Genomic DNA, 21,256 nt, shown 5'->3' on the forward strand with positions numbered 1-21,256 from the left:
GACATTCAGGGGACCCCTCTTTGTCCCCAGGGCCCATTGTGACATCCTGGGGACCCCCCCTTGTCCCCAGGGCCCATTGTGACGTCCTGGGGATCCCTCCTTGTCCCCAGGGCCCATTGTGACATCCCAGGACCCCCCATTGTCCCCAGGACCTATTGTGACATTCAGGGGACCCCCTTTGTCACTGGGGCCCATTGTGACACCATGGAGACCCCCGCTTGTCCTCAGGCTCCATTGTGACATCCTGGGCACCCCCCATTTTCCCCAGGACCCATTGTGACATCCTGGCCACCCCCTTGCTCCCAGGGCCCGTTGTGGCACCATGGGGACACCCCCTTTGTCCCCAGGGCCCATTGTGACATCCCAGGACCCCCCTTTGTCCCCAGGGCCCATTGTAGCACCATGGGGACCCCCTTTGACCCCAGGGCCCATTGTGGTACTATGGCAACCCCTTTTGTCCCCAGGGCCCATTGTGACATTCTTGGACCCCACTTTGTCCCCAGGGCCTATTGTGACACCATGGGGACCCCTCCTTGTCACTGGGGACCCATTGTGACACCATGGGGACCCCCCCTTGTCCTCAGGACTCATTCTCACATCCTGGACGCCCCCCGTTGTCCCCAGGGCCCATTGTGACATCCACTGCACCCCCTTGTCCCCAGGGCCCATTGTGACATTCAGGGGACCCCTCTTTGTCCCCAGGGCCCATTGTTACATCCTGGGGACCCCCCCTTGTCCCCAGGGCCCATTGTAACCTCCCAGGACCCCCCATTGTCCCCAGGGCCCATTGTGACATCCTGTGGATCCCTCCTTGTCCCCAGGGCCCATTGTGACGTCCCAGGACCCCCCATTGTCCCCAGGGCCCATTGTGATATGTTGGGGAGCCCTCTTTGTCCCCAGGGCCCATTGTGAAATTCAGGGGACCCCAACTTGTCCTCAGGGCCCATTCTGATATCCTGGGGACACTCTTTGTCCCCAGGGCCCATTGTGACATCCTGGGGACCCCATTGTCACCAAAGCCCATTGTGATATCCTGGCGACCACCTTTTGTCCCCAGGGCCCATTGTGATATCCTGAGGACCGCCCTTTGTCCCCAGGGCCCATTGTGACGTCCCAGGACCCCCCATTGTCCCCAGGGCCCATTGTGACATTCAGGGGCCCCCGTTTGTCATTGGGGCCCATTGTGAGATCCCAGGACCCCACATTGTCCCAAGGGCCCATTGTGACTTTCAGGGGACTCCACTTGTCCCCAGGACCCATTGTGACACTATAGGGACCCCACCTTGTGCCCAGTGCCCATTGTGACACCGTGGGTACCACCCTTGTCCGCAGGGCCCATTGTGACATCCTGGGGACACCCCCTTGTCCCCAGGGCCCATTGTGACATTTTGGGAATCCCTCCTTGTCCCCAGGGCCCATTGTGACGTCCCAGGAGCCCCCATTGTCCCCAGGACCCATTGTGACATTCAGGGGACCCCCTTTGTCACTGGGGCCCATTGTGAAATCCCAGGACCCCACACTGTCCCCAGGGCCCATTGTGACATCCTGGGGACCCCCCCTTTGTCCCCAGTGCCCATTGTGACATCCTGCGGACCCCCCTTTGTCCCCAGGGCCCATTTTGACATTCAGGGGACCCACCATTGTCCTCAGGGCCCATTGTGAGGTCCCAGGACCCCCCATTGTCCCCAGGGCCCATTGTGACATCCTCGGCACCCCCTTGTCCCCAGGGTCCATTGTGACATCCCAGGACCCCCCATTGTCCCCAGGGCCCATTGTGACGTCCTGGGGACCCCCCTTTGTCCCCAGGGCCCATTGTGACATCGTGGGGACCCCCTTTGTCCCAAGACTTCATTGTGACATCCTGGGGACCCCCCCTTGTCCCCAGGGCCCATTGTGACATCCCAGGACCCCCCATTGTCCCCAGGGCCCATTGTGACATCCTCGGCACGCCCTTGTCCCCAGGGCCCATTGTGACATCCTGGACACCCCCCATTGTCCCCAGGGCCCATTGTGACATCCTCTGCACCCCCTTGTCCCCAGGGCCCATTGTGACATTCAGGGGACCCCTCTTTGTCCCCAGGGCCCATTGTGACATCCTGGGGACCCCCCCTTGTCACTGGGGCCCATTGTGACGTTCAGGGGACCCCCCATTGTCCCCAGGGCCCATTGTGACGTCCCAGGTCCCCCCATTGTCCCCAGGGCCCATTGTGACATCCTGGGGATCCCTCCTTGTCCCCAGGGCCCTTTGTGACATCCCAGGACCCCCCATTGTCCCCAGGACCTATTGTCACATTCAGGGGACCCCCTTTGTCACTGGGGCCCATTGTGACACCATGGAGACCCCCGCTTGTCCTCAGGCTCCATTGTGACATCCTGGGCACCCCCCATTTTCCCCAGGACCCATTGTGACATCCTGGCCATCCCCTTGCTTCCAGGGCCCGTTGTGGCACCATGGGGACACCCCCTTTGTCCCCAGGGCCCATTGTGACATCCCAGGACCCCCCTTTGTCCCCAGGGCCCATTGTAGCACCATGGGGACCCCCTTTGACCCCAGGGCCCATTGTGACATTCTTGGACCCCACTTTGTCCCCAGGGCCTATTGTGACACCATGGGGACCCCTCCTTGCCACTGGGGACCCATTGTGACACCATGGGGACCCCCCCTTGTCCTCAGGAGTCATTCTGACATCCTGGACACCCCCCATTGTCCCCAGGGCCCATTGTGACATCCTCTGCACCCCCTTGTCCCCAGAGCCCATTGTGACATTCAGGGGACCCCTCTTTGTCCCCAGGGCCCATTGTGACATCCTGGGGATCCCTCCTTGTCGCCAGGGCCCATTGTGACGTCCCAGGACCCCCCATTGTCCCCAGGACCTATTGTGACATTCAGGGGACCCCCTTTGTCACTGGTGCCCATTGTGACACCATGGGGACCCCTCCTTGTCACTGGGGACCCATTATGACACCATGGGGACCCCCCTTGTCCTCAGGACTCATTCTCACATCCTGGACACCCCGCATTGTCCCCAGGGCCCATTGTGACATCCACTGCAACCCCTTGTCCCCAGGGCCCATTGTGACATTCAGGGGACCCCTCTTTGTCCCCAGGGCCCATTGTGATATCTGGGGGACCCCCTTGTTCCCAAGGCCCATTGTGACATCCTGGGGACCCCACCTTGTCCCCAGGGCCCATTGTGACATCCTGGGGATCCCTCCTTGTCCTCAGGGCCCATTGTGACATCCCAGGACCCCCCATTGTCCCCAGGGCCCATTGTGACATCCTCTGCACCCCCTTGTCCCCAGGGCCCATTGTGACATTCAGGGGACCCCTCTTTGTCCCCAGGGCCCATTGTGACATCCTGGGGACCCCCCCTTGTCCCCAGGGCCCATTGTGACATCCTGGGGATCCCTCCTAGTCCCCAGGGCCCATTGTGACGTCCCAGGACCCCCCATTGTCCCCAGGGCCCATTGTGACATTCAGGGGACCCCCTTTGTCACTGGGGCCCATTGTGACGTCCCAGGACCCCCCATTGTTCCCAGAGCACATTGTGATGTCCTTGGGAGCCCCCTCTCTTCCCAGGGCTCATTGTGACTCTCAGGGGACCCCATCTTGTCGCCAGGGCTGATTGTGACGTCCTAGGGCCCCTCTGTGTCCCCAGGGCCCATTGTGACGTCCCAGGACCCCCATTGTCCCCAGGGCCCATTGTGACATCCTCGGCACCCCCTTGTCCCCAGGGCCCATTGTGACATTCAGGGGACCCCTCTTTGTCCCCAGGGCCCATTGTGACATCCTGGGGACCCCCTCTTGTCCCTAGGGCCCATTGTGACGTCCCAGGACCCCCCATGGTCCCCAGGGCCCATTGTGACATTCAGGGGACCCCCTTTGTCACTGGGGCCCATTGTGACATCCCAGGACCCCACATTGTCCCCAGGGCCCATTGTGACATCCTGGGGACCCCCATGTCCCCAGGACCCATCATGACACCATGGGGACCCTCCTTGTCACTGGGGACCCATTGTGACACCATGGGGACCCCCCCTTGTCCTCAGGGCCCATTGTGACATCCTGGGCATCCCCCTTTGTCCCCCGGGACCATTGTAACACCGTGCGGACCCCCTTTGTCCCCAGGGCCCATTGTGACACTGTGGGGAACCCCCTTGTCCCCAGGGCCTATTGTTACGTCCCAGGACCCCCCATTATCCCCAGGGCCCATTGTGACACCTTGGGGACCCCCTTGTCACTGGAGACCCATTGTGACAGCATGGGGACCACCCCTTGTCCTCAGGGCCTATTGTGAACATCCTGGGGAACCTCCATTGTCCCCAGAGCCCATTGTGAGTTCCTGGAGACCCCCTTGTCCCCAGGTCCCATTGTGACATCCTGGGGAGCCTCTTTGTCCCCACGGCCCATTGTGACATCCTGGGGACCTCCTTGTCCCCAGGACCCATCCTGGCACTGTGGAGACCTCCCTTGTCACTGGGGACCCATTGTGACACCATGGGGACCTCCCATTGTCCTCAGGGCCCATTGAGACATCCTGGGGACCCCCTTTGTCACTGGGGACCCATTGTGACATCCCAGGAACCCCATTGTCCCAAGGGCCCATTGTGACATCCTGGGGACCCCTCTTTGTCTCCAGGACATATTGTGACACCGTGGGGACCACATTAGTCCCCAGGGCCCATTGTGACATCCTAGGAATCCCCTCTTGTCCCCAGGGCCCATTGTGACATCCCAGGACCCCCCTTTGTCCCCAGGGCTCATTGTGACATTATAGGACCCCACTTTGTCCCCAGGGCCTATTGTGACACCATGGGGAACCCTCCTTGTCACTGGGGACCCATTGTGACACCATGGGGACCCCCGCTTTGTCCCCAGTGCCCATTGTGACATCCTGCCCACCCCCCTTTGTCCCCAGGGTCCATTGTGACATCCTGGGCAACCCCATTGTCCCCAGGGCCCATTGTGACATCTAGGGGGACGCCCTTGTCCCCAGGACCCATCGTGGCACCGTGGGGACCCCCATTGTCCCCAGGGCCCATTGTGACGTCCCAGGACCCCCGTTGTCCCCAGGGCCCATTGTGACATCCCAGGACCCCACTTTGTCCCCAGGGCTTATTGTGACACCATGGGGATCTCCCTTGTCCCCAGGGCCCATTGTGACATCCTCGGCACCCCCTTGTCCCCAGGGCCCATTGTGACATTCAGGGGACGCCTCTTTGTCCCCAGGGCCCATTGTGACATCCTGGGGATCCCTCCTTGTCCCCAGGGCCCATTGTGACGTCCCGGGACCCCCCATTGTCCCCAGGGCCCATTGTGACATTCAGGGGCCCCCGTTTGTCACTGGCGCCCATTGTGACATCCCAGGACCCCACATTGTCCCCAGGGCCCATTGTGACATCCAGGGGACCCCACTTGTCCCCAGGACCCATTGTGACACTATAGGGACCCCACCTTGTGCCCAGTGCCCATTGTGACACCGTGGGTACCATCCTTGTCCGCAGGGCCCATTGTGACATCCTGGGTACACCCCCTTGTCCCCAGGGCCCATTGTGACGTCCTGGGAATCCCTCCTTGTCCCCAGGGCCCATTGTGACATCCAGGGGACCCCCCCTTGTCCCCAGGGCCCATTGTGACGTCCCAGGACCCGCCATTGTCCCCAGGGCCCATTGTGACATCCACTGCACCCCCTTGTCCCCAGGGCCCATTGTGACATCCACTGCACCCCCTTGTCCCCAGAGCCCATTGTGACATCCAGGGGACCCCCTTTGTCCCCAGGGCCCATTGTGGCACCATAGGGACCCCCTTTGTCACTGGGGCCCATTGTGACATCCCAGGACTCCCCCTGGTCCCCAGGGCCCATTGTGACATCCTGGGGACCGCCTTTGTCCCAAGACTTCATTGTGACATCCTGGGGACCCCCCTTGTCCTCAGGGTCCATTGTGGCAGCCCAGGACCTTACATTGTCCCCAGGGCCCATTGTGATATCTGGGGGACCCCCTTGTTCCCAAGGCCCATTGTGACACCACGGGGACCCCCCCTTTTTCCCCAGTGCCCATTGTGACATCCTGCGGACCCCCCTTTGTCCCCAGGGCCCATTTTGACATTCAGGGGACCCACCATTGTCCTCAGGGCCCATTGTGAGGTCCCAGGACCCCCCATTGTCCCCAGGGCCCATTGTGACATCCTCGGCACCCCCTTGTCCCCAGGGTCCATTGTGACATCCCAGGACCCCCCATTGTCCCCAGGGCCCATTGTGACATTCAGGGGATCCCCCTTTGTCCCCAGGGCCCATTGTGACATCGTGGGGACCCCCTTTGTCCCAAGACTTCATTGTGACATCCTGGGGTCCCCCCTTGTCCTCAGGGTCCATTGTGACAGCCCAGGACCTTACATTGTCCCCAGGGCCCATTGTGATATCTTGGGGACCCCCTTGTTCCCAAGGCCCATTGTGACATCCTGGGGACCCCCCCTTGTCCCCAGGGCCCATTGTGACATCCCAGGACCCCCCATTGTCCCCAGGGCCCATTGTGACATCCTCGGCACGCCCTTGTCCCCAGGGCCCATTGTGACATCCTGGGGACCCCCCCTTGTCCCCAGGGCCCATTGTGACGTCCCAGGACCCCCCATTGTCCCCAGGGCCCATTGTGACATCCTCGGCACCCCCTTGTCCCCAGGGTCCATTGTGACATCCCAGGACCCCCCATTGTCCCCAGGGCCCATTGTGACATTCAGGGGACCCCCCTTTGTCCCCAGGGCCCATTGTGACATCGTGGGGACCCCCTTTGTCCCAAGACTTCATTGTGACATCCTGGGGTCCCCCCTTGTCCTCAGGGTCCATTGTGACAGCCCAGGACCTTACATTGTCCCCAGGGCCCATTGTGATATCTTGGGGACCCCCTTGTTCCCAAGGCCCATTGTGACATCCTGGGGACCCCCCCTTGTCCCCAGGGCCCATTGTGACATCCCAGGACCCCCCATTGTCCCCAGGGCCCATTGTGACATCCTCGGCACGCCCTTGTCCCCAGGGCCCATTGTGACGTCCCAGGACCCCCCATTGTCCCCAGGGCCCATTGTGACATCCTCTGCACCCCCTTGTCCCCAGGGCCCATTGTGACATTCAGGGGACCCCTCTTTGTCCCCAGGGCCCATTGTGACATCCTGGGGACCCCCCCTTGTCCCCAGGGCCCATTGTGACATCCTGGGGACCCCCCCTTGTCCCCAGGGCCCATTGTGATGTCCCAGGTCCCCCCATTGTCCCCAGGGCCCATTGTGACGTCCTGGGGATCCCTCCTTGTCCCCAGGGCCCATTGTGACATCCCAGGACCCCCCATTGTCCCCAGGACCTATTGTCACATTCAGGGGACCCCCTTTGTCACTGGGGCCCATTGTGACACCATGGAGACCCCCGCTTGTCCTCAGGCTCCATTGTGACATCCTGGGCACCCCCCATTTTCCCCAGGACCCATTGTGACATCCTGGCCACCCCCTTGCTTCCAGGGCCCGTTGTGGCACCATGGGGACACCCCCTTTGTCCCCAGGGCCCATTGTGACATCCCAGGACCCCCCTTTGTCCCCAGGGCCCATTGTAGCACCATGGGGACCCCCTTTGACCCCAGGGCGCATTGTGGTACTATGGCAACCCCTTTTGTCCCCAGGGCCCATTGTGACATTCTTGGACCCCACTTTGTCCCCAGGGCCTATTGTGACACCATGGGGACCCCTCCTTGCCACTGGGGACCCATTGTGACACCATGGGGACCCCCCCTTGTCCTCAGGAGTCATTCTGACATCCTGGACACCCCCCATTGTCCCCAGGGCCCATTGTGACATCCTCTGCACCCCCTTGTCCCCAGGGCCCATTGTGACATTCAGGGGACCGCTCTTTGTCCCCAGGGCCCATTGTGACATCCTGGGGATCCCTCCTTGTCGCCAGGGCCCATTGTGACGTCCCAGGACCCCCCATTGTCCCCAGGACCTATTGTGACATTCAGGGGACCCCCTTTGTCACTGGTGCCCATTGTGACACCATGGGGACCCCTCCTTGTCACTGGGGACCCATTATGACACCATGGGGACCCCCCTTGTCCTCAGGACTCATTGTGAGAATGGACACCCCGCATTGTCCCCAGGGCCCATTGTGACATCCACTGCAACCCCTTGTCCCCAGGGCCCATTGTGACATTCAGGGGACCCCTCTTTGTCCCCAGGGCCCATTGTGATATCTGGGGGACCCCCTTGTTCCCAAGGCCCATTGTGACATGCTGGGGACCCCCCCTTGTCCCCAGGGCCCATTCTGACATCCCAGGACCTTACTTTGTCCCCAGGGCCCATTGTGACATCCTGGCGACCCCCCCTTGTCCCCAGGGCCCATTGTGACATCCTGGGGATCCCTCCTTGTCCCCAGGGCCCATTGTGACATCCCAGGACCCCCCATTGTCCCCAGGGCCCATTGTGACATCCTCTGCACCCCCTTGTCCCCAGGGCCCATTGTGACATTCAGGGGACCCCTCTTTGTCCCCAGGGCCCATTGTGACATCCTGGGGACCTTCCCTTGTCCCCAGGGCCCATTGTGACATCCTGTGGATCCCTCCTAGTCCCCAGGGCCCATTGTGACGTCCCAGGACCCCCCATTGTCCCCAGGGCCCATTGTGACATTCAGGGGACCCCCTTTGTCACTGGGGCCCATTGTGACGTCCCAGGACCCCCCATTGTTCCCAGGGCCCATTGTGATGTCCTTGGGAGCCCCCTCTCTTCCCAGGGCTCATTGTGACTCTCAGGGGACCCCATCTTGTCGCCAGGGCTGATTGTGACGTCCTAGGGCCCCTCTGTGTCCCCAGGGCCCATTGTGACGTCCCAGGACCCCCATTGTCCCCAGGGCCCATTGTGACATCCTCGGCACCCCCTTGTCCCCAGGGCCCATTGTGACATTCAGGGGACCCCTCTTTGTCCCCAGGGCCCATTGTGACATCCTGGGGACCCCCTCTTGTCCCTAGGGCCCATTGTGACGTCCCAGGACCCCCCATTGTCCCCAGGGCCCATTGTGACATCCTGGGGATCCCTCCTTGTCCCCAGGGCCCATTGTGACGTCCCAGGACCCCCCATTGTCCCCAGGGCCCATTGTGACATTCAGGGGACCCCCTTTGTCACTGGGGCCCATTGTGACATCCCAGGACCCCACATTGTCCCCAGGGCCCATTGTGACATCCTGGGGACCCCCATGTCACTGGGACCCATTGTGACGTCCCAGGACCCCCCATTGTCCCCAGGGTCCATTGTTACATCCTGGGGACCCCCATGTCCCCAGGACCCGTCATGACACCATGGGGACCCTCCTTGTCACTGGGGACCCATTGTGACACCATGGGGACCCCCCCTTGTCCTCAGGGCCCATTGTGACATCCTGGGCATCCCCCTTTGTCCCCCGGGACCATTGTAACACCGTGCGGACCCCCTTTGTCCCCAGGGCCCATTGTGACACTGTGGGGAACCCCCTTGTCCCCAGGGCCTATTGTTACGTCCCAGGACCCCCCATTGTCCCCAGGGCCCATTGTGACACCTTGGGGACCTCCTTGTCACTGGAGACCCATTGTGACAGCATGGGGACCACCCCTTGTCCTCAGGGCCTATTGTGAACATCCTGGGGAACCTCCATTGTCCCCAGAGCCCATTGTGAGTTCCTGGAGACCCCCTTGTCCCCAGGTCCCATTGTGACATCCTGGGCAGCCTCTTTGTCCCCACGGCCCATTGTGACATCCTGGGGACCTCCTTGTCCCCAGGACCCATCCTGGCACTGTGGAGACCTCCCTTGTCACTGGGGACCCATTGTGACACCATGGGGACCTCCCATTGTCCTCAGGGCCCATTGAGACATCCTGGGGACCCCCTTTGTCACTGGGGACCCATTGTGACATCCCAGGAACCCCATTGTCCCAAGGGCCCATTGTGACATCCTGGGGACCCCTCTTTGTCTCCAGGACATATTGTGGCACCGTGGGGACCACATTAGTCCCCAGGGCGCATTGTGACATCCTAGGAATCCCCTCTTGTCCCCAGGGCCCATTGTGACGTCCCAGGACCCCCCTTTGTCCCCAGGGCTCATTGTGACATTCTAGGACCCCACTTTGTCCCCAGGGCCTATTGTGACATCCTGCCCACCCCCCTTTGTCCCCAGGGTCCATTGTGACATCCTGGGCAACCCCATTGTCCCCAGGGCCCATTGTGACATCTAGGGGGACGCCCTTGTCCCCAGGACCCATCGTGGCACCGTGGGGACCCCCATTGTCCCCAGGGCCCATTGTGACGTCCCAGGACCCCCATTGTCCCCAGGGCCCATTGTGACATCCCAGGACCCCACTTTGTCCCCAGGGCTTATTGTGACACCATGGGGATCTCCCTTGTCCCCAGGGCCCATTGTGACATCCTCGGCACCCCCTTGTCCCCAGGGCCCATTGTGACATCCTGGGGACCCCCACTTTGTCCCCAGGGCCCATTGTGACATCCTGGGGATCCCTCCTTGTCCCCAGGGCCCATTGTGACATCCAGGGGACCCCCCCTTGTCCCCAGGGCCCATTGTGACGTCCTGGGAATCCCTCCTTGTCCCCAGGGCCCATTGTGACATCCAGGGGACCCCCCCTTGTCCCCAGGGCCCATTGTGACGTCCCAGGACCCGCCATTGTCCCCAGGGCCCATTGTGACATCCTGGGGATCCCTCCTTGTCCCCAGGGCCCATTGTGACGTCCCGGGACCCCCCATTGTCCCCAGGGCCCATTGTGACATTCAGGGGCCCCCGTTTGTCACTGGGGCCCATTTTGACATTCAGGGGACCCACCATTGTCCTCAGGGCCCATTGTGACTTTCAGGGGACCCCACTTGTCCCCAGGACCCATTGCGACACTATAGGGACCCCCCCTTGTGCCCAGTGCCCATTGTGACACCGTGGGTACCACCCTTGTCCGCAGGGCCCATTGTGACATCCTGGGGACACCCCCTTGTCCCCAGGGCCCATTGTGACATTTTGGGAATCCCTCCTTGTCCCCAGGGCCCATTGTGACGTCCCAGGAGCCCCCATTGTCCCCAGGACCCATTGTGACATTCAGGGGACCCCCTTTGTCACTGGGGCCCATTGTGAAATCCCAGGACCCCACACTGTCCCCAGGGCCCATTGTGACATCCTGGGGACCCCCCCTTTGTCCCCAGTGCCCATTGTGACATCCTGCAGACCCCCCTTTGTCCCCAGGGCCCATTTTGACATTCAGGGGACCCACCATTGTCCTCAGGGCCCATTGTGAGGTCCCAGGACCCCCCATTGTCCCCAGGGCCCATTGTGACATCCTCGGCACCCCCTTGTCACAGGGGCCCATTGTGACATTCAGGGGACCCCACATTGTCCCCAGGGCCCATTGTGACATCCTGGGGACCCCACTTGTCCCCAGGACCCATTGTGACACTATGGGGACCCCCCCTTGTGCCCAGGGCCCATTGTGACACCGTGGGTACCACACTTGTCTGCAGGGCTCATTGTGACATCCCAGGACCCCCCATTGTCCCCAGGGCCCATTCTGATACCGTGGGGACCCCCTTTGTCCCCAGGGCCCATTGTGACATGCTGGGGACACTCTTTGTCCCCAGAGCCCATTGTGACATCCAGGGGACCCCCTTTGTCCCCAGGGCCCATTGTGGCACCATAGGGACCCCCTTTGTCACTAGGGCCCATTGTGACATCCCAGGACCCCCCCTAGTCCCCAGGGCCCATTGTGACATCCTGGGGACGCTCTTTGTCCCCAGGGCCCATTGTGACATCCTGGGGACCCTCCTTGTCCCCAGAGCCCATTGTGACATCCAGAGGACCCCCTTTGTCCCCAGGGCCCATTGTGGCACCATAGGGACCCCCTTTGTCACTGGGGCCCATTGTGACATCCTGGGGACCCCCCCTGGTCCCCAGGCCCCATTGTGACATCCTGGGGACCCCCTTTGTCCCAAGACTTCATTGTGACATCCTAGGGACCCCCCTTGTCCTCAGGGTCCATTCTGACACCCCAGGACCTTACATTGTCCCCAGGGCCCATTGTGATATCTGGGGGACCCCCTTGTTCCCAAGGCCCATTGTGACATCCTGGGGACCCACCCTTGTCCCCAGGGCCCATTGTGACATCCTGGGGATCCCTCCTTGTCCCCAGGGCCCATTGTGACATCCTGGGGATCCCTCCTTGTCTCCAGGGCCCATTGTGACGTCCCAGGACCCCCCATTGTCCCCAGGACCTTTTGTGACATTCAGGGGACCCCCTTTGTCACTGGGGCCCATTGTGACACCATGGAGACCCCCGCTTGTCCTCAGGGTCCATTGTGACATCCTGGGCACCCCCCATTTTCCCCAGGACCCATTGTGACATCCTGGCCACCCCCTTGCTCCCAGGGCCCGTTGTGACATCCTCTGCACCCCTTTGTCCCCAGGGCCCATTGTGACATCCCAGGACCCCCCTTTGTCCCCAGGGCCCATTGTAGCACCATGGGGACCCCCTTTGACCCCAGGGCCCATTGTGGCACCATGGCAACCCCTTTTGTCCCCAGGGCCCATTGTGACATTCTTGGACCCCACTTTGTCCCCAGGGCCTATTGTGACACCATGGGGACCCCTCCTTGTCACTGGGGACCCATTGTGACACCATGGGGACCCCCCCTTGTCCTCAGGACTCATTCTCACATCCTGGACATCCCCCATTGTCCCCAGGGCCCATTGTGACATCCACTGCACCCCCCTGTCCCCAGGGCCTATTGTGACATCCTGGGGACCCCTCTTTGTCCCCAGGGCCCATTGTGACATCCTGGGGACCCCCCCTTGTCCCCAGGGCCCATTGTGACGTCCCAGGACCCGACATTGTCCCCAGGGCCCATTGTGACATCCTCTGCACCCACTTGTCCCCAGGGCCCATTGTGACGTCCCAGGACCCCCCCTTGTCCCCAGGGCCCATTGTGACGTCCCAGGACCCCCCTTTGTCCCCAGGGCCCATTGTGACATGCTGGGGACCCTCCTTGTCCCCAGGGCCCATTGTGACATCCAGGGGACCCCCTTTGTCCCCAGGGCCCATTGTGGCACCATGAGGACCCTCTTTGTCACTGGAGCCCATTGTGACATCCCATGACCCCCCTTTGTCCCCAGTGCTATTGTGAAATCCTGGGGACCCCTTTTGTCCCCAGGGCCCATTGTGGCACCATGGGGAACCCCTTTGTCACTGGGGGCCATTGTGACATGCCAGGATTCCACTTTGTCCCCAGGGCTCGTTCTGACACCTTGGGGACTCCCATTGTCCCCAGGGCCCATTGTGATATCCTGGGCAACCCCATTGTCCCCAGGGCCCATTGTGACATCTGGGGGACGCCCTTGTCCCCAGGGCCCATTGTGACATTCAGGGGACACCTCTTTGTCCCCAGGGCACATTGTGACATCCTGGGGACCCCCCCTTGTCCCCAGGGCCCATTGTGACGTCCCAGGACCCCCCATTGTCCCCAGGACCCATTGTGACATACAGGGGACCCCCTTTGTCACTGGGGCCCATTGTGAAATCCCAGGACCCCACATTGTCCCCAGGGCCCATTGTGACATCCTGGGGACCCCCCCTTTGTCCCCAGTGCCCATTGTGACATCCTGCGGACCCCCCTTTGTCCCCAGGGCCCATTTTGACATTCAGGGGACCCACCATTTTCCTCAGGGCCCATTGTGCGGTCCCAGGACCCCCCATTGTCCCCAGGGCCCATTGTGACATCCTCGGCACCCCCTTGTCCCCAGGGTCCATTGTGACACTATGGGGACCCCCCCTTGTGCCCAGGGCCCATTGTGACACCGTGGGTACCACCCTTGTCTGCAGGGCTCATTGTGACATCCCAGGACCCCCCATTGTCCCCAGGGCCCATTGTGACATTCAGGGGACCCCCCTTGTCCCCAGGGCCCATTCTGATACCGTGGGGACCCCCTTTGTCCCCAGGGCCCATTGTGACATCCTGGGGACCCCCTTTGTCCTCAGGGTCCATTGTGACAGCCCAGGACCTTACATTGTCCCCAGGGCCCATTGTGATATCTGGGGGACCCCCTTGTTCCCAAGGCCCATTGTGACATCCTGGGGACCCACCCTTGTCCCCAGGGCCCATTGTGACATCCCAGGACCCCCCATTGTCCCCAGAGCCCATTGTGACATCCTCGGCACCCCCTTGTCCCCAGGGCCCATTGTGACATCCTGGGGACCCCCCCTTCTTCCCAGGGCCCATTGTGACGTCCCAGGACCCCCCATTGTCCCCAGGGCCCATTGTGACATCCTGGGGATCCCTCCTTGTCCCCAGGGCCCATTGTGATGTCCCAGGACCCCCCATTGTCCCCAGGGCCCATTGTGACATCCTCTGCACCCCCTTGTCCCCAGGGCCCATTGTGACATTCAGGGGACCCCTCTTTGTCCCCAGGGCCCATTCTGACATCCTGGGGATCCCTCCTTGTCCCCAGGGCCCATTGTGACGTCCCAGGACCCCCCATTGTCCCCAGGACCTATTGTGACATTCAGGGGACCCCCTTTGTCACTGGGGCCCATTGTGACACCATGGAGACCCCCGCTTGTCCTCAGGGTCCATTGTGACATCCTGGGCACCCCCTTGCTCCCAGGGCCCGTTGTGGCACCATGGGGACACCCCCTTTGTCCCCAGGGCCCATTGTGACATGCCAGGACCCCCCTTTGTCCCCAGGGCCCATTGTAGCACCATGGGGACCCCCTTTGACCCCAGGGCCCATTGTGGCACCATGGCAACCCCTTTTGTCCCCAGGGCCCATTGTGACATTCTTGGACCCCAGTTTGTCCCCAGGTCCTATTGTGACACCATGGGGACCCCTCCTTGTCACTGGGGACCCATTGTGACACCATGGGGACCCCGCCTTGTCCTCAGGACTCATTCTCACATCCTGGACACCCCCCATTGTCCCCAGGGCCCATTGTAACATCCACTGCACCCCCTTGTCCCCAGGGCCCATTGTGACATTCAGGGGACCCCTCTTTGTCCCCAGGGCCCGTTGTTACATCCTGGGGACCCCCCCTTGTCCCCAGGGCCCATTGTGACGTCCCAGGACTCCCCCTTGTCCCCAGGGCCCATTGTGACATCCCAGGACCCCCCTTTGTCCCCAGGGCCCATACTGATACCGTGGGGACCCCCTTTGTCCCCAGGGCCCATTGTGACATGCTGGGGACCCTCCTTGTCCCCAGGGCCCATTGTGACATCCAGGGGACCCCCTTTGTCCCCAGGGCCCATTGTGGCACCATGAGGACCCTCTTTGTCACTGGAGCCCATTGTGACATCCCATGACCCCCCTTTGTCCCCAGTGCTATTGTGAAATCCTGGGGACCCCTTTTGTCCCCACGGCCCATTGTGACACCATGGGGAACCCCTTTGTCACTGGGGGCCATTGTGACATTCCAGGATTCCACTTTGTCCCCAGGGCTCGTTCTGACACCTTGGGGACTCCCATTGTCCCCAGGGCCCATTGTGACATCCTGGGCAACCCCATTGTCCTCAGGGCCCATTGTGACATCTGGGGGACGCCCTTGTCCCCAGGACCCATCGTGGCACCGTGGTGACCCTCTTTGTCACTTGGGCCCATTGTGACACCATGGGGACGCCCCCCTTTGTCCCCAGTGCCCATTGTGACATCCTGCGGACCCCCCTTTGTCCCCAGGGCCCATTGTGACATTCAGGGGACCCACCATTGTCCTCAGGGCCCATTGTGACATCCCAGGACCCCCCATTGTCCCCAGGGCCCATTGTGACATCCTCGGCACCCCCTTGTGCCCAGGGCCCATTGTGACATTCAGGGGACCCCTCTTTGTCCCCAGGGCCCATTGTGACGTCCTGGGGACCCCCCCTTGTCCCCAGGGATCATTGTGACGTCCCAGGACCCGCCATTGTCCCCAGGGCCCATTGTGACATCCTGGGTATCCCTCCTTGTCCCCAGGGCCCATTGTGACGTCCCAGGACCCCCCATTGTCCCCAGGGCCCATTGTGACATTCAGGGGCCCCCGTTTGTCACTGGGGCCCATTGTGACATCCCAGGACCCCACATTGTCCCCAGGGCCCATTGTGACTTTCAGGGGACCCCACTTGTCCCCAGGACCCATTGTGACACTATAGGGACCCCCCCTTGTCCCATTGACCATTGTGACACCGTGGGTACCACCCTTGTCCGCAGGGCCCATTGTGACATCCTGGGGATACCCCCTTGTCCCCAGGGCCCATTGTGACATCCTGGGAATCCCTCCTTGTCCCCAGGGCCCATCGTGACATTCAGGGGACCCCTCTTTGTCCCCAGGGCCCATTGTGACATCCTGGGGACCCCCCCTTGTTCCCAGGGCCCACTGTGACGTCCCAGGACCCGCCATTGTCCCCAGGGCCCTGTGTGACATCCTGGGGTGCCCTCCTTGTCCCCAGGGCCCATTGTGACGTCCCAGGACCCCCCATTGTCCCCAGAGCCCATTGTGACATCCAGGGGACCCCCTTTGTCACTGGGGCCCATTGTGACATCCCAGGACCCCCCCTGGTCCCCAGGGCCCATTGTGACATCTGGGGGACCCCCCTTGTCCTCAGGGTCCATTGTGACAGCCCAGGACCTTACTTTGTCCCCAGGGCCCATTGCGATATCTGGGGGACCCCCTTGTCCCCAGGGCCCATTGTGACACCATGGGGACCCCCCTTTGTCCCCAGGGCCCATTGTGACATCCTGGGGACCCCACCTTGTCCCCAGGGCCCATTGTGACATCCCAGGACCCCCCATTGTCCCCAGGGCCCATTGTGACATCCTCGGCACGCCCTTGTCCCCAGGGCCCATTGTGACATCCTGGGGACCCCACCTTGTCCCCAGGGCCCATTGTGACGTCCCAGGACCCCCCATTGTCCCCAGGGCCCATTGTGACATCCTGGGGATCCCTCTTTGTCCCCAGGGCCCATTGTGGTGTCCCAGGACCCCCCATTGTCTCCAGGGCCCATCGTGACATCCTCTGCACCCCCTTGTCCCCAGGGCCCATTGTGACATCCTGGGGACTCCCCCTTGTCCCCAGGGCCCATTGTGACGTCCCAGGACCCCCCATTGTCCCCAGGGCCCATTGTGACATTCAGGGGACCCCTCTTTGTCCCCAGGGCCCATTGTGACATCCTGGGGACCCCCCCTTGTCCCCAGGGCCCATTGTGACGTCCCAGGACCCCCTATTGTCCCCACGACCTATTCTGACATTCAGGGGACCCCCTTTGTCACTGGGGCCCATTGTGACACCATGGAGACCCCCGCTTGTCCTCAGGGTCCATTGTGACATCCTGGGCACCCCCCATTTTCCCCAGGACCCATTGTGACATCCTGGCCATCCCCTTCCTCCCAGGGCCCGTTGTGGCACCATGGGGACACCCCCTTTGTCCCCAGGGCTCATTGTGACATCCCAGGACCCCCCTTTGTCCCCAGGGCCCATTGTAGCACCATGGGGACCCCTTTTGTCCCCAGGGCCCATTGTGACATTCTTGGACCCCACTTTGTCCCCAGGGCCTATTGTGACACCATGGGGACCCCTCCTTGTCACTGGGGACCCATTGTGACACCATGGGGACCCCCCCTTGTCCTCATGACTCATTCTGACATCCTGGATTTCCCCCATTGTCCCCAGGGCCCATTGTGACATCCACTGCACCCCCCTGTCCCCAGGGCCCATTGTGACATTCAGGGGACCCCTCTTTGTCCCCAGGGCCCATTGTGACATCCTGGGGACCCCCCCTTGTCCCCAGGGCCCATTGTGACGTCCCAGGACCCCCCATTGTCCCCAGGACCCATTGTGACATTCAGGGGACCCCCTTTGTCACTGGGGCCCATTGTGAAATCCCAGGACCCCACATTGTCCCCAGGGCCCATTGTGACATCCTGGGGACCCCCCCTTTGTCCCCAGTGCCCATTGTGACATCCTGCGGACCCCCTTTTGTCCCCAGGGCCCATTTTGACATTCAGGGGACCCCCCCTTGTCCCCAGGGCCCATTGTGACGTCCCAGGACCCCCCATTGTCCCCAGGGCCCATTGTGACATCCTCTGCACCCCCTTGTCCCCAGGGCCCATTGTGACATTCAGGGGACCCCTCTTTTTACCCAGGGCCCATTGTGACATCCTGGGGACCCCCCCTTGTCCCCAGGGCCCATTGTGACGTCCCAGGACCCCCCATTGTCCCCAGGACCCATTGTGACACTATGGGGACCCCCCGTTGTGCCCAGGGCCCATTGTGACACCGTGGGTACCACCCTTGTCCGCAGGGCTCATTGTGACATCCCAGGACCCCCCATTGTCCCCAGGGCCCATTGTGACATTCAGGGGACCCCCCTTTGTCCCCAGGGCCCATTCTGATACCGTGGGGACCCCCTTTGTCCCCAGGGCCCATTGTGATATGCTGGGGAGCCCTCTTTGTCCCCAGGGCCCATTGTGAAATTCAGGGGACCCCAACTTGTCCCCAGGCCCCATTGTGACATCCTGGGGACCCCATTGTCACCAGAGCCCATTGTGATATCCTGGCGACCGCCCTTTGTCCCCAGGGCCCATTGTGACATCCTGGGTCCCCCTTTGTCCCTGTCGAGGGTTAGGATTGCGGGGTGACAATCAAACCCTGGCAGATGTGTTGTCAACCTCCTCTCCCCCCCCCAATTCCCCCTTTTGCCCCTCCCTCTCCCCCCTTCCCACTCAGCACAGGCGATCGGGAGGGGAAGAAGCACAGAGGGGAGAGAGCTGGAAAAGTTCAAGATGTTTTACTGATGCTACTGATGAGAACAGAGAAAATAATACAAATATACAAAACCCATCTTGTAAGTCTGAGCAACTGCAGAGCCAGCACCCAAAGTCCTGGACTGGACTCTGCAGCCAACCGGAGCTGGATTCAGTCTCTCACTGGCCTCCGTTCGCAGGGACGACCAGCAAGGTCCTCTCCTGATGTCGGCCATGAGGAAAAAAGGGAGAAAGGGAAAAGGGGCGAGATCCTCGTGATCTCCCACTTTTATATGAAGTATTCACGTGAATGGAATGTTATTCACCGTTGGTCAGTCTCTCGATCACCAGTTTCTCGTTGCCCCTCTCGCGAGATGTCCATCCGTGCTTATCAATAAGTTTGCATTCCCTTGCTGGGTTTAACCAAAACATGTGTCGGGTTCTCCAGGAAAATGCAGCTGACATGAAGGCTTGAGCTGACAGGCAAATTCACTAAAAGAGAAACTTGTTTTTAACAAAACCAGGACATTCCACCCCTTATCATATGACATTCACTGAATACTTAAACCTTATCAATACAATCTATCAATACAATCTAATTAATCACTACTACTATATATATATACATATGTACATATATACACAGGAGTAATTAATCAGTGGACCATCCTTTGAAAAGTTCATTAAGTTCATTTTGTCACCACAGTCTCCCAGGGCAGGGAAAATGGTCCAAGTGCATCTCATGACCCCTGTTGGTGGGTTAAGGACACCAACTTCCAAGAAGGTGTCGGGCGCCACTCGAAGAAGCCAGCGCTGGTTTCATCACCATTGTCTTGATCTGAAAGACACTTATTAAACATTGTTAGTGCGGCAATTCACATCGTACAGTTCAACATTGCACATTTTCACCTAAAATCAAATCCCCTTGAGGTGCACACCGAACTTCTCCATCCTTAAGCATCACCCACCAGGTGCTGCCAGGTCCCTGGGCAAAAACAATCCCACGAATAGGTTTGCCTGTGCCTGAGGCAGGAGGAACCCAGACTGCCTTTCCTAACATATTTTTCATGTGTACTACAGGGACTTTATCTCCTTCCACAGTCCATAGAATTTCTGATTGGGCAGGCCCGGCTCGATTGGTTGATCCCCTGGTGTTGACCAACCAAGTGGCTTTTGCTAAATGTGAATCCCAGTTTTTAAAGGCTCCACCACCCAGTGCCTTTAGTGTAGTTTTTAACAAACCATTGTACCTTTCAGTTTTCCCAGAGGCTGGTGCATGATATGGAATATGATACACCCACTCAATACCATGTTCTTTGGCCCAATTGTCTATAATACTGTTTTTGAAATGAGTACCATAGTCTGATTCAATTCTTTCTGGTGTACCGTGCCGCCAAAGGACTTGCTTCTCAAGGCCCAAGATGGTATTTCGGGCTGTAGCAGGAGGTACGGCAGATGTTTCCAACCATCCAGTGGTTGCTTCCACCATTGTAAGTACATAACGCTTACCTTGACGTGTTTGTGGAAGTGTAATATAATCAATCTGCCAAGCTTCTCCATACTTACACTTTAACCATCACCCCCCACATAAGGACCCCCCATCTAAGGACCCCCCAGTTGTGCCCAGGGCTCATTGTAACATATCAGGACGCCCCATTGTCCCCAGGGCCCATTGTGACGTCCCAGGACCCCCCGTCATCCCCAGGGCCCATTGTGACATCCTGGGGACCTCCCTTTGTCCCCAGGGCCCATTTTGACACCGTGGGTATCCCCCTTGTCCCCAGGGCCCATTGTGACATCCTGGGGACCCCCAGTTGTCCCCAGGACCCATTGTGACAACCTGGGGACCAACCTTTGTCCCTAGGGCCCATTGTGACATTCCAGGACCCCCCATTGTCCCCAGAGCCCATTGTGACATCCTGGGCACCATCCTTGATCCCCAGGGCCCATTGTGACATCCCAGGACCCCACTTTATACTGAAGGCCCATTGTGACATCCTGGGGACCACCATTGTCCCCAGGGCCCATTGTGACATTCAGGGGACAGCCTTTTTCCCAAGGGCCCATTGTGACATCCCAGGACCCCCCTTTATCCCCAGGGCCCATTGTGACATCCTGGGGACTCCCCTTGTCACTGGGGACCCATTGTGGCACCGTGGGGACCCCCCATTGTCCCCAGGGCCCATTGCGACATCTCAGGACCCCCCAGTTGTCCCGAGGGCCCATTGTGGCATCCGAGGACCCCCCTTTGTCCCCATGGCCCATTGTGACACCATGGGGACCCCCTTTGTCACTGGGGCCCATTGTGACATCCCAGGACCCCCTTTGTCCCCAGCTCCCATTGTGACAGTCAGGGGACCCCACTTTGTCCCCAGGGCCCACTGTGACATCCTAGGACCTCCCTTTGTCCCCAGGGCCCATTGTGACATCCGGTGGACCCCGTTGTCCGCAGGGCCCATCGTGGAACCATGGAGACCCTCCTTGTCACTTGGGCCCATTGTGAC

At 60.6% G+C, this 21,256-nt stretch overlaps 1 long non-coding RNA gene across 2 annotated transcripts in view; it reads left to right on the top strand.

Annotated features, from left to right (window-relative positions):
* Nucleotides 1-19,639, top strand: part of LOC139826085 (uncharacterized) — a 95,439-nt gene extending 75,800 nt beyond the window's left edge. The window contains exon 3 of one of the 2 annotated variants that reach the window (XR_011736150.1): nt 18,736-18,849. This is a non-coding gene — a long non-coding RNA (uncharacterized lncRNA). Of the gene's footprint in view, nt 1-18,735; nt 18,850-19,458 lie in introns of those variants that run through there. The other variant, XR_011736152.1, reaches the window with a different exon arrangement.
* The last annotated feature ends 1,617 nt before the right edge of the window (nt 19,640-21,256 follow it).

The sequence above is a fragment of the Patagioenas fasciata genome, chromosome 34 (genome assembly GCF_037038585.1).
Source record: "Patagioenas fasciata isolate bPatFas1 chromosome 34, bPatFas1.hap1, whole genome shotgun sequence".
Taxonomy (NCBI): domain Eukaryota; kingdom Metazoa; phylum Chordata; class Aves; order Columbiformes; family Columbidae; genus Patagioenas; species Patagioenas fasciata.